Source organism: Trachemys scripta, chromosome 1, assembly GCF_013100865.1.
Source record: "Trachemys scripta elegans isolate TJP31775 chromosome 1, CAS_Tse_1.0, whole genome shotgun sequence".
Taxonomy (NCBI): domain Eukaryota; kingdom Metazoa; phylum Chordata; order Testudines; family Emydidae; genus Trachemys; species Trachemys scripta.
In genome coordinates, this window is record NC_048298.1 from 182,869,852 (window position 1) to 182,888,814 (window position 18,963).

An 18,963-nucleotide genomic window follows, 5' to 3' on the forward strand; every position below is an offset into this window, starting at 1 on the left:
CATTCAGAGGGGATTCTGAATGCAAAGCAGGAAAGGGGAGAAAGAAGGATGCAGGTTCACTATTTCCCGTTTCTACTAGCTTAGAAGTCTTTCCTTCTCCTTTTCCCCTTCTCTTCTCTCATCCACACCATACAGCAGAGGAACACGCCAGCTGGTCCACAGCATATCTATGTAAAATTATCCCCTTGAAGCTTGAAAACAGATTTGATTCTGCACTTTCTCATGTCTTGTGAACTCAAGCTATACTGTATAATTTTCTGTGAGTTGATCCTTTAATATCTCAAAATCCACATTAACAGCACACAATCTTTTAACAGACATTTGTAACAACTTTCAAGCATTTCATGTCAGACTTCATCACAATGATTTCATTTGGCTACACATGGAACACATCTGTATGGTTATAGAAGATGGAAATAGCTCACCCAAAATGGGCATTGGAGGATCTGGGATCGATTTGGAGCAGATTGCCTTATAAGAAATCTTGTCCAAACCTTGAATGATGTCTATTAAAGCTTGCTATAAAGTACAGCTTTTTGTAAATGTTGACGTCATGACTGCCACATTTCAAGCTAGACCAAACAATATTAAACTGCAGAAAGAAAAACAAATTATCACTAGGTCCAAACGTATGTGAAAGTCTACAAACAAACAGTGCATGCATTCAGTTTTCATGTCACTTTGGTAGTATGGCTGCCTGATGACAGCTTGTTTCATTAACTGCTGATATTTTTTTTTTAAATGGCTACAGAAAATGACAGCTTAACCTGTGTTTAAACACGCTGTTTGTCAAAACAAGATCTAAAGCAATTATGTGTACTAGCTACAGACTGGCTGATATTGAACTGAAATACCGCAAGGATAATTGGGTAATTTGACCTGCCTGGTAGTCCAAGAAAGGGTGCATTGGTTGGTTGCCTCTGGCCTGGGGCAGGAGCAAACATTGTCAGCAGTATCCAGCCTGGAGGGAAAACAGGAAAATGAGAAGATGAGACCGCAGGAAATCAGTGTCATGAAAAAACATGTTGTACCTGAGACAGGAGGAAGGAAGAGGATGACATGGCCTGGCCTACAAGTCCTTTGTTCTACGTGAGACCCGGTTCCCAGTGATCTGCAGCTGCATGCAGTGGAACTGGAAGTATAGTGTCACCACTACTATAATTTTCAGCATCCCAATTTTCATTTAAGGAGTCATTTGACAGCAAGTTTAAGCAGTGTGCAGAGCACAGTGTACATACCAAGCCAATGGTGCCATTCTTTACTGGTCATAATGATGACTAGGAGGGCTAGAGAGTGCAAAGTGTGCTACTAACAGAAGGCATACCAAGGTCTACATGCATGAAAACATTCAATGGAAACCAGACTTGTTACTGAACGCTTTACTTGATCAACACAAAAAAGTTATGATCAAGAATTTTCCAATACAATGCACAGCCTTTAAAAACTAACGTTTTAAAATAACATCTTAAGTGCTACTTTTGAAAATTCCCCATCCTATTTATAGGGAAATATCATAAATAGCAGGAAAAGCAGTAAGTGGCACATATAAGGACTCCCAGTCTATATTTTGTTTCTAAATTTCTTCAGAAACAGGGCACATATAAAAAGAATGTTTTTGTATTTTATAATAGAGTAATTATATCTGTATAACAACCCAAAGAATAGTTTCCATGCTCATTATGATGCCTAATCCTGCAGTCCATAGTTATGTTAAAAAAAACCTTATTTACTACCAGGATAATATCTTGGCTCTCTTATTGGGCTTGTTCTTGTGTAGACTTGGCTCCAAGTCACTACCAGGTCTGTTCACTTAAAATGGATTTATAAAGGCTCCTTATTGGCCATGTTTCCCATTTCCTACGGCATAATAGACTCTTCTTGTTTATCCATATCCACTTGTATAAAATCTGACCACTGAACAACTATAAAATACTTCTGAAAATTATAAAGCAAACATACCACACCCAGTGCAGAGGAGCAATTGCCATAACTGAACATTATGGAAAGGTCATTATCTAGCCATCTGATGTGTTCAGTTCTTTCACAGAAAAGTGCTAGGTTAATTAACCTTGTAACCTCTTATCCAGCTTTTTCTCTGAATCAAACTTTGTTCTTTTGAAGTAACCCTGTGGTACTATTGTCTATTGTTTTTCAGTCTTCAGTAATCCCCACTGCTATGAGGTCATGGTTTTATTAATGTGTTTATCACAAACAGCTACACAAAAAGAGGTTATTTACAGAAAGAACCATGAGACAATATCAATTCCTTATTCTAGTTCCTGTTTTTCTTCACTGCCATGCTTAAATTACACATATAAGTAGCAATTTCCTCCTCCATCATGCAAATGGGGTCTTAGCTACCATTTTCTTTTTCCTATATATTTGTGCATGATTGACACCATAAATTATGGAAAGGATTATGTACTCGTGAGAGTTGCTGGCTATAGGCTCCTGCTGTTATGTGGAGGAATATCACTCTATTCATTCTACACAAAATACTTCTCTTTACCATGTTAATAATGTCTAATGGGTTAGCTGCTGTTGTCAAAATGGAGATCTGATCAACATACATATGACTATTGATGTCACATTATCACGCTTACCGCATTCATGTTTTAATAAACCTGTTTTTGTCAGCCCGGCTCTTTGCTCAGCAGTGATATATGGCCTTTCTGCAGCCTCTTATTGTAATGTGAAATCCATTTTATGAACCAAAGAATAATAATGTTAGGGTGATCCAATCCTCAGAGTGACCACCCACTCATCTGCTATATAGGCCTCAGGCACTAGTACTGAGCATTGTCAGCTCACTACAGATAACAGGTCAGTTGTTATCAGCACCTTGCTGCTGTCTCCTTCCATTTACACTAAACATGTGGAGGCACAGCTGTACTGCTGTCAGTGTGCCAGTTTCATGTGTTCTCCTGGACATGTTAACCAAATATATCTGCACGTTTACCCAGCCCAGTTATCCTGCTAGTGCACTTCATTCAACAATATTGTGCCAGTGAGTCTGATGGAGAAGGCTACCCCAAGCAGGATGTGTGACTGTGTGGAGTTTGCATTTGGGGAAGCACAGACCTAGTGTAAGCTGCTATTTCTCAGACCACATCTGATTTGCAGAGTCACTAAGTAGGTTTGTGTCACCTTGTGTTCTCTGTAACCTCACTTTGCACTGCCCTAAGCACCACTTTTATATGATCAGCACAGACTTTGACCCTGAGTTTTCAGTACCAAAATCTTCTTAGTTGCTGCTGCTGTTGTACTTGTTTATTATGTAGAGACTAAACCTCAAACAGGTTTAAGTTAAAGAGACAAGCTAATGTACTTAACATCATAACACAAAAAAATAAAGCACACTGAGTTTTTTTAGAAATTGTAACAATGACCAATTTCATCTACTGAAAATGCTCACGCTTTCCCCGTTTCCTTAAATATTAAGTACAGTTGTTGAGTATGACGTGTTGCTCTTTGTAGAATTCATAGCCACTACAATGAATGATGCTGACTGTGATCCTGGAGAGAACCCATTAAGTATATAATTCATCACATTTCATCCACACTCAAACAGCTTGTTGCTTGCTTCATTGTAGAGACTACAGTTTCATCTGAATGGTTCTTGAATGGCTCTTTGTAGAAGTCATAGCCACTACAATGAATGACACTGACTGTGATCCTGGAGAGAACCCATTAAGTATATAATTCACCACATTTCATCCACACTCAAACAGCACGTTGCTTGCTTCATTGTAGAGACTACAATTTCATTTGAATGGTTAACCTCCAAACTCCTATCCAACAGTCACAGTTGCTTAGCTTGTACTTGAAAATTCTGTGCATCGCTGACTGCAACTGCATAGAAAGTTCACTGCATAGAAAATTCACTGCATGAAGTTTTCTTGCAAAAACAAAGTCACTGCTGGATTGTAGCTCTGGAACTATATCTGATATCAAATGAAAAATGTGATTTATGCAGTTGAAAATGAAGATCATCAATTCTCAAATGTAGACCACAATGACAACTTGTGTTTGGCTTATTTAAATTTTTATACTTAAATTCCTGCAAGGTTTGGTGGAACCAAATGACAACTGACAAGAAATCAAAATTCTCATAATTCCTTTTAAAGATAAATTATAGATTGGATCTAGATTTGGCAAAAACAAGCAGAAAATATGATCACAATTCTTTTTCAAGGCAACTTTTTCTTACACCAGTTTGACTAGCTACAATAGGCCTGTAAAAGTGATCAAAATTCACACCAGTATTTTTTGAGGTCCTATATTTTTATAGCCATGGAAAATTGAGAGAAAGAATTGAATAGGTTCCTGAAACAGATATTCTTAATGTCTGAATATGAAGTCAGTATAACATTAAAAGATAATTAGCTTAAATTTGATATTATACAAAGAATACATGCTTTGAAACTGAACACCCTGACTCATTACATAATGTTGTCAATGTAATTTAGATTTTATAATGAAATTAAATGTGGGAAAGCTTTAAATAATTTACAGTGTATTGAAAAAAATAGATACAAACACTTCCAGAGTTATTTGTGGTATGTACATGAATTGATATTATGATACAAAATATCTATTAATAGCTCAGAAGCATTTAAAATATGATAGACAATCATTCTTTGCAGTTTTATTTTAACATTACAACCTATACTACTATACATTGTCATAGAAATCACAACAACTGAGACTGTTCAAAGACTATGGATTATTTTGTTTCAAGTCTACTCTGGAGTGAAATACAAACTGAAATTTTTAAGGAATGAAGTATTGGGTTTTCTTCTTTGGGACCACAATTCATGTAATCCAAGCTGAATCTGACATCGCAAATAAATCCAGTTGTCTAGAGTGCAATAAGAGACAGTAGTCCAATGCACACTTCTACAGCACAACATCATTCGGTTGTCAAGAGAAGTTTAACTGAAATAAGAGACTATTCATTTCTTACTCTACTCTCTGAAACGTATTTGGCTTAAAGCTTCCTGTTCTGCTTCTACTGCATAAATAAATGCTGGACTTGTGTTCGTATATTTTATACATTGGTTAACTTTTCGTAATTTCGACATTTTTTTTTTTCAGTAGCTTCTGAAAATGGGGGAGAAAATCACCTACTTGCATGTACTTTGTGACTGTATTTATTCTCCTAACTACCCACTTCCAGTTCTGCAATCCCAGTTCTGCAGTTCATCTGTGGGCAAAAATCTATTGGACATCAGCTGGCCACATGGAAATCCATCATGTTTTGCCCCTGTTGGGACAAAACCTACGTAGGATGCAGCCCAAGAGCATAGGGAAGTGGCATAGAACTATAGCTGAAGAAAATCATATCCTTGCAAAAGTCACACTCAAAAAGTACTTTCTCTCCTTTAAAAAAACAACAAGGAGTCTGGTGGCACCTTAAAGACTAACAGATTTATTTGGGCATAAACTTTCATGGGTAAAAACCTCACTTCTTCAGATGCATAGAGTGAAAGTTACAGATGCAGACATTATATACTGACACATGGAGAGAAGGGAGTTACTTCGCAAATGGAGAACCAGTGTTGACAGGGCCAATTCAATCACCCTGAAGTAACTCCCTTCTCTCCATGTGTTAGTATATAATGCCTGCATCTGTAACTTTCACTCTGTGCATCTGAAGAAGTGAGGTTTTTACCCACGAAAGCTTATGCCCAAATAAATCTGTTAGTCTTTAAGGTGCCACCAGACTCCTTGTTGTTTTTGTAGATACAGACTAACACGGCTACCCCCTGATACTTTCTCTCCTTTGTGATCCCATAGTGGTAGGTAATAGATGAAACCAAGAGGAAGAGAGAGAAAATACTGACAAAATGTACTTCCTTTTCCCAGTTTCTCACTTGTTTATTCCATGTCCTGTCTGGAAGGATTCCAGCTAAAAATCACTTTTCATGCTGTGATTTAAATATACACTTGATTTAGCAAATATGTAAGTAAGGAGTAGCTAGCTTCTCAGCTTCTGGTCACTGACAGGACTTTAAACATCTTCATGCTTCTTTTCAAAGATCAGTGGACAAGTTTATGTCTTGTTTTTTGGAGACATGAGCACAGGAGGAAGGAAGTAAAGTTAAGTTCCGTTGTTATTTCCCCCCACCCCCCATGTAAACTTTTGTGTCATATGCTGCACTGTGTTTTGACACCATTTTTCATTTTGATTTGTTTGAAGTTATATTTGCAAAAATTGCTTCATCGCATCAGAAAATATCTAACATACTTAACCCTTTTATATACAGAATGTTTTAAAGGAAAACTGAAAAAATAAAGGGGTCAGCTTCTGCACTCAGCTACAGATGGGTAAATCGGCATAGCTCCAGTGACTTCAAATGTCACCATTCAGTCTGAAGTCAGCGGAACTATGCTAATTTTTTACCAGCTGAGGAGCTAGCCTGCTGTATCTATATGGAATACATGATAGTATGGTACAAGGGTTTATGTCTGCAATACTTTGAGTGGGGAAGCCACGAGTGAGCTGGCAGGTCATCCCTTTATACCACACCATGCTATCATCAGTCCTCAAACTCTATTTCTAGCCTTTTTCTCCCACAAAATCCTAGTTTTCCAATCTCTGATGTGTGGTCCCACTGCACAAGATGATGAATAATTGACAACAGAAAGCTTTGAGGCCTTAGTGAACTCTTAAAGTAAAGACTTTTCTCTTGGCATTCTAGACTACAGCAGTACACACTCCACTTCAAAACTTAGTGCCTCATAAATACCAATGGAGGTACTTTCACATGGGACCTAGCCAGCACATTCAGTTCACATTAGTGTAACTCCATAAAGCTGAGGAAAGGTGAGTAATTAAGGCTCCAGTTGAAGCCAACAGTTGATACCTTTGTCCAAAGTTAAAATATAATTCAAACTAAAATAAAATGTTTGGATGGTACCGTTGTCTCCAGGAGACTGCAGTGCGTGTCCGGGTGCTGAAATGAGCTACTGGGCAGCAGTAACCACAGCCGATAGGACTGAAATTTCCAGCGCCTGCATTGACTGTGCCACAGCAAAGGCAACTGCATTTAAGCAGCCTCGGCAATATGATGCATTTAATTATTAAACAGTTACTCTGCTTTGACTCAGCCATGCTAAAAACACGTAGTTACAAGTCCATATACTCAGCACTGTCACTGGTCACATGTGAGCAGAGTTTTATAAGGAGGAGGAGCACGGTAAATCAGGTTTGATTCACAGCTCCACTCATGACAGAACTCTGCACTGGTCACTTGCTAAAGACAGACACTTCTTTACTGTTCCAGCAAGTTTAAAGACCCAATCCTGAAAATACAAATGAATGCAATATTTACTACCAGGAGTTGTCCTACCAGTTTAAATTCCAGAATTCTAAAACTTTTTATTTTAAGTAAAACTTTGCAAAAAAGCTGCAGGTTTTAGGCCACTGACATATCACAAAAAAAAGTAGCATAAAGCAAACTACAGTTATGAAGCAGGATTCAGAGAAAGAGACAAGGGATGAATAGAGGCATTTGGAAGTAAAGAAAGAGAACGTGTGAGCTAGAAGCAGGCAGAGAATCCAGTGACCTCAGAACCCCAGAGACTTAGAAACAAGGTAGAAAAGGTTTTCTCTGGAAGGTTACAAAGAAAGACGTCATCACATTGGCTCAAGTAGTGTTGCTGTTAATTTGACTCCAGTGCTGTGTTTACCACACTGCCTCTTGCTACTATAAAGGCACTGAACTAATTCCAGAATGTTAGCCATAAAGGAACTCAAAGCAAGACCCTAGAGATGAAGAAGAGAGGCTATCAGCTTAGCATGGCACCAGATGGCAATAACTGCACATGTTGAAATAATGCTGATAGAAGAGATGAATAACTACAGAGCACAATATAATCCCAGAATCTGTTTTTGGAACATGTGACCAATGTGGCCTCAGCAGGAATTTATTTTTTCATGAATATCTCACAGGTTTATATGCCATTTTGAAAGGGACTTACATTCATTTTTGAATTGGACAGCTATGGATTGTAGCTGGATAGTAACTGTAAGGTACGAGTTGTCTTCTTGTATCCCTAGTATTTGAGATTCTGCTGTTCCAGTACAAAGAGCCAGGGCCAAGCTGGCAAAGTTGCATGTATGCCAACATTTTTGTTAGTTTTATTTTCTCCCCACAGCTTCTCTGTGTGCCCTGCATGTGGCATCGGATTTCTGGCAGCCATCACACTGAACAATAGACATATTCTGGGCAAACCAATAGGTGCAGAGTTCTGTCAAATGTGAACAGTGCCTGTATGAGGCCTTCAAACATGAACAAAGCAGGGGAACAATATTTGGCTATACATTTCTTGCAGTGTGTAAACCAAAAGGGATTTTTGCAGACTTATAGAACTCTTTCAACACTATTCTGTTCTATGGTGTGATACATTTTCTTTGCTATATAAGACTACGATGAGCCAGAGCAGATGAAAGAAAAACATCTCCAATCAACTGCAAAACATAGTATTAAAATGCTTAACTGTCATCATACAGACCTCATGCAAACAACTGTAATACAACCTTGATAGATGATTGTCACACTTACTTATTTCTAGCAGCATCCACAGTGATTTAGCATTTCCCAGATAGAAAAGAAGGTATGATCCCTTCCTCGTTATGGTTCCTTGCATGTGTAAAGGACAACATAGAAGAAGGCACAGAAATGTTGGTTTGCGAAGCCAGGCAGCACTGGAGAAGTGGAGAGGACAGGGAAAGACCTGGAATCAGACAAGGGGAGATAAATAATGGGTAATGAAGGGCTTTTGAGGCATTAACACCAGGAAAGGAACCATAATGCATCCTTCAAGAAACAGTATTAAAGAGGCTACAGCCTATGGAACACTTCTGCCAGGAGCTTAGTGGCAGCAAAAAGGGAAAAACTGAATACTCCCTCCCTGGGCACCTTTAACAGGCAGAACTTCTCCACTCACAAGCACTCCAAGACTGTACAAACAAGAGAAGCTTTATTCAGGGAAAGGGAATATAGTCTAAACTTGGGAAAACGTAGCAACAGCATATATATGTGAAGACAGATTCAATATCACTCTCCCCTTTCGGTAACTTTGGCAGTCCATCTAACTCCCTTCCCACCCACCAGTGAGGCCTCACCAAAATACAATTAGCTTTGATGCTGTCCTCTGTGTTGTCTCTCCCTACAAAGTCCCCACAGGAGAGGAACCAAGAACAGCCAGGAACCTTGAGCAAAGTCCTGGATGCTTGAATATAAGAGCTGTTTGCGGTCTTTCAACCTCGCTGAGAGCCCACCACCCATAAAAATCCAAGTTCATATATAGTCATAGTGACCCCGCAAGTGTCGCCAGAGGAACTGTGGGTAAGTAACCTATGCAAATGAAGTTTGATATGGCAGCACTTTTTCCTTTTCACCAACAGAGTGAGTAGAGAGTTCTTTTCCCTCTGGAGCTTCTGGCCATAGGGCTTAACCCATGTAATAAAGATATGATTTGTGTTTCTGAAGGGATAATTCACTCCTGCTGCTTGCTTTGTGTCCCAGAGACACAAATTATGTCCCAGCTCATTCCTCATGTAGGTTGAGTGAGTGCCGTGGAGTTACACCAAGGATGAATTTGGACTCCTTTCTCCTGTGGAATCAAAATCTTTTCCACATAGCCACAGACTGTGATGGGGAGTAACCAGCAGGGGCCAATGAAACCTTAAGAAACAAAATACATTCATGGACAAATGTTCTCAAGTCATAAGGAACAAGGGGGAGAGTAATATTAAAACTAAGTGACATACACACTGTAAGCTGAATAGGTTCTCAATAAAACGATTTGATATTTCCATGAGGCATCGGCAACTCTTTATATCTGGGTCCAGCATGAAACAAATATAATTGCAAAATAATTTTAAATGCACTTTTATCATCATTTATCAGGATGATTGAAAAACAATAATGCAGTAGAATCCATGAGCCTGCCTATGTGGTATCTTTAACGGGGGTGTTCAGGAGAGATGGCCACTGTCTTCCCACCACTATGAGGACACATTTCTGGGAGTAAGCAGTCAACCAAACCACCTCACCTCTTCAGCAGCAGAGCCAGGAAACGCTGCTAAGCCCAACTGCTTGAGCTAGTATTTACAGAAGATTAGCATGGCCAACTGAAATACAAGAGGAGTAGATTGTGATTCTGTCGCAATAGGTTCTGTACCAAACTCTATTCTACTGTGGCGCACCAAGTCAGACAAACTAGCATGCACTGTGCTAGAAGAATATGCACCTGAGTGGTATGTACTCTGCCTCCTCCAACCAGTATCCAAGCACCAGTGGGTAGAAAAAGGTCCAGCCATTCCCCCTTGAAAATGTGCAGTACCTCAGGCTGGGTTAGCCCATTTCCACTCTCTTGTTCAGAGGTTCAGCACTTCAGTCCCACACGAGCCCTACTCTGAGTGGGACTCAGGAGGTGCATTGGCCTGTGCTGGCCTTCTGTGCAGGGGTGCATTTTACCCAGCAAGTTTAGGTGCCAAACCTTCTGGCTACCTTCTGAGCAGGGGCCCAAAGATCTCCCTATGCCCTCACTAGCCCTTTGTGCTACTGTCCAGGAACAGCCACAATCTCGCCCAGAAAATGGAGCAACTAATTTTTAACCCTCTTTAGTCTCCAAGATTTATTCCAGGCACCATCATATGCTTTTCATTAGTGAAATAGACCCGCTGCCTCTGACGCAGGTAAGGCAATATTTACTAACTCAGCAGACACTTAACGAGGCCCCTCATCCCTTTGTATTGAGGCCAACTCTTCTCAAGTTCCCTGGCAGGCTTTTTTATTATTATTATTTCATTTTAAACCATGAAATCCAGGTTTTACACAAATCTTAAAGTAAATGTTTAAGGTAAAAACCCAATCTTAGGCAATACCAAACCCGCTAAACACAGTTTAAGCAGTTGCTGAGTTTGTACCAGTGGAAAGGAGAAAAATCTTTTAGTTCAGCCACAGGACTGGGAATCAGGAGACCATAGTTCTAGTTAGAGCTGGTCAAATGATCCACAACCATTGTTTTCAGTATGCCCTGGAATTCCACCCAGCTGTTTGGTTGAACCATGTTTTTGTCCTTTTTTAATACTCTGTGAGTGAAACTCACCCATGCATACGGGGTGTAAGTGGGATTTAAGTGGTACAGAGGCCTTGTGCCAGTACTCTTACAGGCATGAATGTCACCCTTTGTGATTTCTGCATACAGTCTTGTGTGGGTTTAGAAAATACAGCTCTTCTGACCTGGTGTTTATTAGAAACACATATTGTGCTATTTATGTTTCTTTTTCACTAATCTGAGAGCACTTTAAAGAAATCTAAAATGATACACTGCTTTATGGAGCTTGGCACAGTCAGTCAATATGTACATACTTGACAAATGTTCAATAGCAAAATATGGCCAGCTCACATACCATTATGTAATTTGATCAAATCACATGAGGATCGTGTATGCCAAAGAAGCTCATAGACCATTGCACATGATTCTAAAAGGTATTTCAAAGAACAAATCAGAGTTGGTATGGTTTTCTCACTGACCACCACTTCTTTTTAAATACTGAAAATAAAAGAATCCTGTTCTCTTAAAACCAAACCTGACAGAGGTACAGTCTCCCCTTCCCATTCTGCATGGGAGATGCCCTTGCCTACTCTCTAGAGCTTCCCAGGATTTTTTTTTAAATTATTCCCAGATACTTACTATAGATTCAGATCTAGAGAATGCTTGCCATCAGTTAAGGTTGCTAGCTTGATAATACTAAAGGTTTTTGATTATGACCGTCTGAGTCAGTTACCCAGGTAGATTTTTGAGGGATAAAGGTATTAACCCACAGTCTTCCCACTTGAAAAAAAAATAATCCCCCTAAAGACATGAAGACAGGACTTGGGAATAAGAGCACAACACGTGTGTGAACCTGTAATATAGCCATGCTGCACTCAGGATCGGGTGGGTACTCTGGCAGAAAGGCTTGACCAATTTTTTCCTCCGTATATCTGTTACATTACCCATAATAAATATATAACACAACACAAGTATGTTACCTTTCAGAATAATGATTATAATAAAGCTATCATGGTCCAAGAATGTTATCACAAATACAAAAGCTAGCTTTGTGAAACTAAGCAGACAAACATACCTTGGAGAAAAGATTGTCTCCATTAAAGGCACTGGACTAGGAACCCCTGTCTCTACAACAGATTTCTTGTGACTTTGGATAAATCAACAATCTTTCAGTGCCTCATTTCCCCATCTATAAAATGGGGACAATACCCCCCTACACACCTCAGAGGCATGGTGTAAGGATAAATTCATCAATGTCTGTAATATCTCACAGTATGGCAATGGGAGCCTGTCATGGCACTTGGGGTGCAATCCAGACTAGTAAGAGGTTGTGTCACCACTTGCCCTGCAACCCTGGGTGCATTACAATGCTTTGCAGCTTTAGCTCCCAGCCTGGGATGCTTACAGCCAGCCTGCAAGACTCACCCTGAGTGTGTGTGTGCTCGACAACTCTGGTTCAGCAGCCCTGACCCAGCAGCCTGTCTACAGCCCCACTCTGGTTTCCACCTTGGTTACAATCAGCAAGGGGACCCCAACACACTTCCAGTCCTGAATTTTCCCAGACCATGTGCTCTGCAGCGTCCAGCCCTCTCCTAGACAACTCAGAGACATAATAAGGTTCCTGTATTCCTTTAAAGAGACAAAAGGACATCATAGCTTCTTAACTTTACTGGGGCAAATACACCCTTCCTTACAAACACAGCACTGAGTTGGTTTATAAATAAAACAAATGCATTAACAACAGGACATAACAATAGATTAGGTGATGCCAAGTAAAAGGAATAAAATTAGAAATGGTTACGAGCAAATAAAAGTGAAAACACGCATCTAAAAGTCTATAACTTAATCTAGCAAGGTAGAGGCTCTGTTCAAGATGGTTTCTCTCACCAACCTTCCTTCTTCCCAGCCAAGGCTAATTTTCCCTTGGTCAGAACTTTCCCCAGAAGTGCAAGATGCTGGCTTCCCTTGTCTCCTTAGGTGAAAGATCTTTGCACCTATGTTCAGTTTCCAGATATTTCAGCCCACCCACCCCCTTGGTTGAAGGACCCCTCTTTCTTGGCATGCAACAGCTCTGTTTCCTTGTGTCTGTCTAGTGATGGATGCCAAAGATTGGTTCTGTCCTTGCTTATATCTTCCAAATTTCAATTACCTTGTTTCAAGAGGCAGGATGACCTCCTGCTGTTTTTCCCCTTTCTTGTGGGCTTCCTGGGGCTTCTATTGTTTTGATTATACCATTCTTAATTTACACAGGAGACAGAAACATAGCTGCATTCTCTCCTGTCTTGAAGGAAACTTGTTTCTCCCTGTTTGGTCACAGGCTTTAATGCTTAATCATTATTAAGAAGCCATATTTCCATATGTAATACTAATACATACATTTCACAATGACATTAATCATCAGTGTGTCATTATCTTTCAGAAAAGACCTAATTTTGATAAAACAGTAATATTGTATATATTAGTTGATTCAGTTGGTTATCCCTTGAGGTTCAGCCCCCTGTCTTTATAGACCAGTAAGCTTTGAAATGGATTCTTCTGAAGGTTACCCCTCAAAGTAACAAGCTGCAAGAAAGGCAACATGGAGTCTGGTGGTGAAGAAAGCTACATGTTCTTTCTTCCCCCGCTGGTGTTTGCTAAATACAGATTGCAGGAAACAGAACAATCTCCTTCCCCACTTGTTAATTTGATGGTCCCGTTTACTGCTTATATGTAAATTGAAGTAAACCCACATTCCTTTGTCTAAGGCAGATTGTGCGTATGCACTGCTTGCCAAACACATTTTCAGAATACACTTCTAGCCCATATTCATATCTTTGTACACTCCCTGTACAAGAATATTAATGATCGGTGAGTTATTAGTTTCCCAATGATATATTATTACATGCCACCTTTTAGATACAAATTATGACAGTGTGTTAGATGTAGCAAGTATGTCAGGCCTGACAAGAGCTGCTGACAGTGTGAACCACAAATGGGCCTGTGTGTCAGAGCCATAGAAGAAGATCATGAAAAAAGCAACTAGATGGATCCCATATGGAGTATCCCATATTGCTATACCCAAATATGTGCCATAAAGAATCTCTATTGTAGCTCAGAAGACTTTCCTGCTCAAATATATTTTTCTATTCTTTATACCATAATAGTAGTGATAAACAAGAATGAATTGTTCATTGGGCATAATATTGAATTCCAAGGTGACAAAACTTGGTTCAACACATGGCAGTACAATGATAAAGCAGTCATTTTTCAGGACATTTCTTTGGGCAACAAGGAGCAGGTTTTCAAAGCCATAAATGGAAGTTGGATGCCTAATTCCCATAGAAAAATCACCAAGAGTTAGGCAACTAAATGCTATTTGTGCCTTTGAAAATCTGTTCTTCAAGAGAATGACTTTTTTGTTTTGGGGAAAAAGATTGTTGTCAGATCACCTACATTTATTCCACCAGTATATATGCATATTCAAAAAAATCCAGTGTGTTAACACCCACCAATCCAATCTCTAATCATCACTGTAAATTCTACTATTTGGAGGATACACCTTATTTATTCTTCTTATAAAATGTTGGAAAATATAGTATCAAAGGATTCAAGTTTAAAAGAATTTTACAGAAAAAATAGGAAAAGATCAGGCTGTTGACTTTGGCTTTTCATATGCTGCAACTTCATTACATCAGAGACTTGAGATACTATGAATATATCTAAGTGTTGACCTCATTGCAGTTTCCAGTATTTGGAGGCAATAAATATCTCTCACTGCAATAATAAACACAGAACCCACTAGTATTTATGAACTGCAAGAAACACTGATGCCAAATATTCTGTGAAAACCAAAATGGGATTAATGATATTTTATTGGAAGTTTTAAAAAAAGAAGAGTCACAAAAGAGTCCCTTTTTCCTAAACTGGTGATTGTTAAGTTGAGTAATTTATTAGCTTAATAAGAGCAGTTGGAAAGTAACATTTTTTATTAATTTATTGTTCATTTCATTTTGCACTGGTTTTGAAGAGTGTGGTCAGAAAAATCAGAAGTTCACTGTAGGATTTCAACATATTGCAGTTGTCAAATTGTGCAGGTGTATTGCTAGTAAACTCACGATTATTCCATCTGAAATATTACAATAAGTGAAAGTTAAGATTGGTGTTGAGAACTCACATATTGGAACAGGCTGATGTTAAATTCACACTTGCAACCTTCACTCTGTGTCCTTGTGCATGTGCAGTATTCTATTGTCTAAAATTACATGATCACATGCTACTTCTCCAATATTAGGTGCAGGGGATCGTGCCCACTATTATACCCCTCCTAAAGGTGTAGCATTCCCACCACACAGACATCTGGTTAGGAAACCTGGTACATGTTTAAAGGGAGAAGAATTTGCCTTGCTTCCTTTCTACCCCTTGACTTCTTTTGAGTTATCTTGCACCACAGGAGGTACACAAAGTTCCTTGGTTGTTGCTAGGTGCTGAACAAGGATGCAAGTAGTAGAAGCTCCTTGCACCAAGGAAGTAATCAGACACAATCTGGTCCTGTGTAAACAAGCTATTCATTATCTCTGAAGTAATAATTTTCAACTAAGGCCTTGTCTACACTACACAGTTTTGTCAACAAAAGTCAGGTTTCGTCAACAAAACAGTGGAGGTGTACACACTGCAATGCTCCTTCTGCCGACAAATCTCTCCTGCTTTGCCAACAAAATAAAACCACCTTGATGAGAGGCATAAAGCTTTTTGCGGCAAAGTTATATCAACAAATTGTTAGTGTAGGCACCGCACTTGGTTATGTCGCTGTAAATGGCTTCCAGGTGGTGTCCCATATCACCCATCCTGACCACTCTGGTCTCTGCCCTGCCCCCAGGTACACAGGCATCCATCTCTGCCCGGAAATTTTTGAAATTCCACTTCCTGTTTGCTCGGCATGGAGAGCTCACATCGCATCTTCCCAGCTGACCATGGCGACGCCATGCAACAAACGCTCTCCTGCTTAGAGCACACCTGAGTTGTTGGATCTGCTGGTGCTGTGGGGAGAGGAGGCTGTGCAGTCCCAGCTTCACTCCAGTTGTAGGAACTTCAATACCTACAGTCAGATTTCTCACGACATGTTGGATAAGGGCTATTAATGGGACACGCATCAGTGCTGTGTGAAGATAAAGGAGAGGAGGCAGGCATGCCAGAAGGCAAGGGTGGCAAACCATTGCTCTGGTGCTGCGCTGAAGGCCTGTCGCTTCTATAAGAAGCTGGATGCTATCCTCAGCAGCAACCCCACCTCCACTGCCAAGAGCCCCGTGGATACTTCAGCGGGGCTGGAGACAGCAGACAGTGGACTCAACCCCGAGGATGAAGTCATGAACGAGGAGGTGAGTTGGAGGAGGATGTGGAGCACGTGGCAGGCTCGTCTGGTGACATGGCAAGTCAAGACCTCTTTTCCACTCTGGAGGGGTCTAACCAGTCCCAGTCCTCCATCTTTGGCACACATGATGCAGGAGAGGAAAGCTTTAGTAAGTGTTCATTTTGAGTTGACCCTGCTTGGTTATATGAGGTAGCGCTGTCCTTTGCTCTGTGTACTCTAGAAGTGGGTGAAGGGATAGAAAGATACAAGACAAATTGTGTTTGTATGTATTCCACATTCCCCCTGTACAGCTAAGCAGTGGGCTGGAACAGTGTGTTACTGCACACTGATATCTCATGGGAATCCTCCAGAGAAATCTCTAGGAAACTTTTCTGGAGGTACTCACCAATCCTCTGCTGAAGGTTCTTGGCAGAGCTACTTTGTTCCTTCCTTCATTAGAAGGAAACCTTCCTGTGCCAATCAGCAATCACCTGTGCAGGGACCAAAGCAGCACACAGGCAAGAAGCATAGGGACTGGGTCTGAAGCTGTACGCATGCAGGAGATGTGTCTTGCATCCTTGCTTACCCTCAGGAGTGAGATATCGGTTTCAATGACCCCAGCCTGTAAAAAATGGTGGCAGAATTTACAATATTGTCCCCTAGTCGTCTGCAGTGATCCCCTTAGAAAACCACCTAGACCCTCTGCCCTGTCTTGAGTGCCCAACCCCTCCCATGCCCCAGGCCAAACTCACCATGTTTAGGGTGTTCACCAAGAGGTGTGCTTGCCAAGGGATAATGAGAAAGTGATTGGTATAGAAAAAGAGGTGTATTTTACTATAAATGATTCAATGCTGTGCATGAACTAACAATCATGCTTCTCTTTATTGTTTCTTGTGCTTCTGCAATTGTGGCTTCAGGAGAACCCCCTAAACACCAGCAAAGTACCTCCACCAGATAAGGAAGTGACCAAGGCGGAGCAAGGAGGACATGTTCTAAGAGGTGCTCCAATCCTCAGAGGCCAAAAAAAAGAGAATGCAGGGAGTGGAAAGAGACCCTGAAGGAAAAATTTAAAATAGACAGGCAGGACAAAAAGGAGAGAGAGAGGGGCACATTGTAAAGGGCCAGGACCGGATGATAAAAGTGATGGAGGAGCAAACAGAGATTTTGAAGTCCCTAATCAGAACACATGCATGCTCATCCCCTCCCCCTCCCCCCACAATCAATACAGAAATACTTTCCATGTCCTATCCAAACTCCTCCCATGCATTCCTTGAAACTTCCCGGAATGTCTCAGTACCCCATTCACTTCACCTCTTCCGACAGCTTCCAAAATGGTAGCTGGACTTATACACAGGAATGAGAGCATACACTGCCCTGCATTCTTATCTCCCTTCCCACCAAGCCTTTTGTGTGTGTTGGTAATTGCTATTTAACAAAAACAAACTCTCTGAAAGATAGCCAATCTTTATCTGTCTCCTACACATGGTGGTTGCTGCTCATAGTAATACATAATGGCAATTTGATCATTTTCTGATTACAAATCCCTGTCAGGAATCATCACAATTTTCATGCAAGATGGCAAGTTAACAAAGCATGGCAGAGTGCTGTATAGAAAGACACATTACTGGTACTCTTTGTCAAATTGCTGCCTCAAAGTCTCCCTCATTCGAATAGCCCGCCCTTTGTGCCCCTCTAATAGCCCTGGTATCTGACTGCTCAAAAACAGCCGCCAGGCATTCTGCCACCATGCTCCACTCCAGGGTAACTTTTCACCCTGAGGCTCACAAATATGCAGTGTGCAGCAGGCTGCTATGATCATGGGAATATTTTCCTCAATTAGGTCTAACCTGCCATAAAGGCAGTGCCAGCATGCTTTTAATCTGCCAAAGGCACATTCTACGGTCATTCTACACTTGCACAGCCTATTGTTGAAGCGCTCCTTGCTGCTGTCCAGGTTTTCCATGTGAGGCTTCATGAGCCATGGGAGTAAGTGGCATGCTGGATCTCCCAGGATCACTATGGGCATTTCAACATCCCCCATTGGAATCTTCTGGTCTGGAAAGAAAGTCCCTGCTTGGAGCTTTCTGTACAGGCCGGTGTTCCTGAAGATGTGCGCGGCATGCACCTTCCCAGACCACACTGCACTGATGTCAGGGAATGCCCACAGTGATCCACAAGCACCTGCAATACCATAGAGAAGTACCCTTTTCTACTGATGTACTCCATCGCAAGGGCCAAAATTGGGATATGCATATTATCTATTGCCCTGCCACAGCTAAGGAATCCCATTGCCACAAAGCCATCCACTATTTCCTGCACATATCCAAGAGTCACAGTCCTTCATAGCAGGATGTGATTAACGGCCCTGAACACTTGTGTTAATGCAGCCTCAACAGTGGACTTCCCAACTCCAAACTGATTTACGACTGACTGGTAGCAGTCTGGAGTTGCAAGCTTCCACACAGTGATCACCATTAACTTCTCACTGAGAGTGCAGCTCTCATTTAGGTGTCCTTGAGCCACAGTGCTGGGAGTTCCATGAAGGTGGCTTTCCTTATGTGAAA

At 40.7% G+C, this 18,963-nt stretch overlaps 1 long non-coding RNA gene across 7 annotated transcripts in view; it reads right to left on the reverse strand.

The window, feature by feature from the left end:
- Nucleotides 1-599: 599 nt before the first annotated feature.
- The window catches only part of LOC117889314, a 147,700-nt gene continuing 129,336 nt past the window's right edge, over nt 600-18,963 (reverse strand). For 6 of the 7 annotated variants that reach the window (XR_004648440.1, XR_004648443.1, XR_004648444.1 and 3 more), the window contains 2 exons: nt 8,571-8,742; nt 600-961 (listed from right to left, as the gene is read on the reverse strand). This is a non-coding gene — a long non-coding RNA (uncharacterized LOC117889314). The remainder of the gene's footprint in view (nt 962-8,570; nt 8,743-18,963) is intronic. The other variant, XR_004648445.1, reaches the window with a different exon arrangement.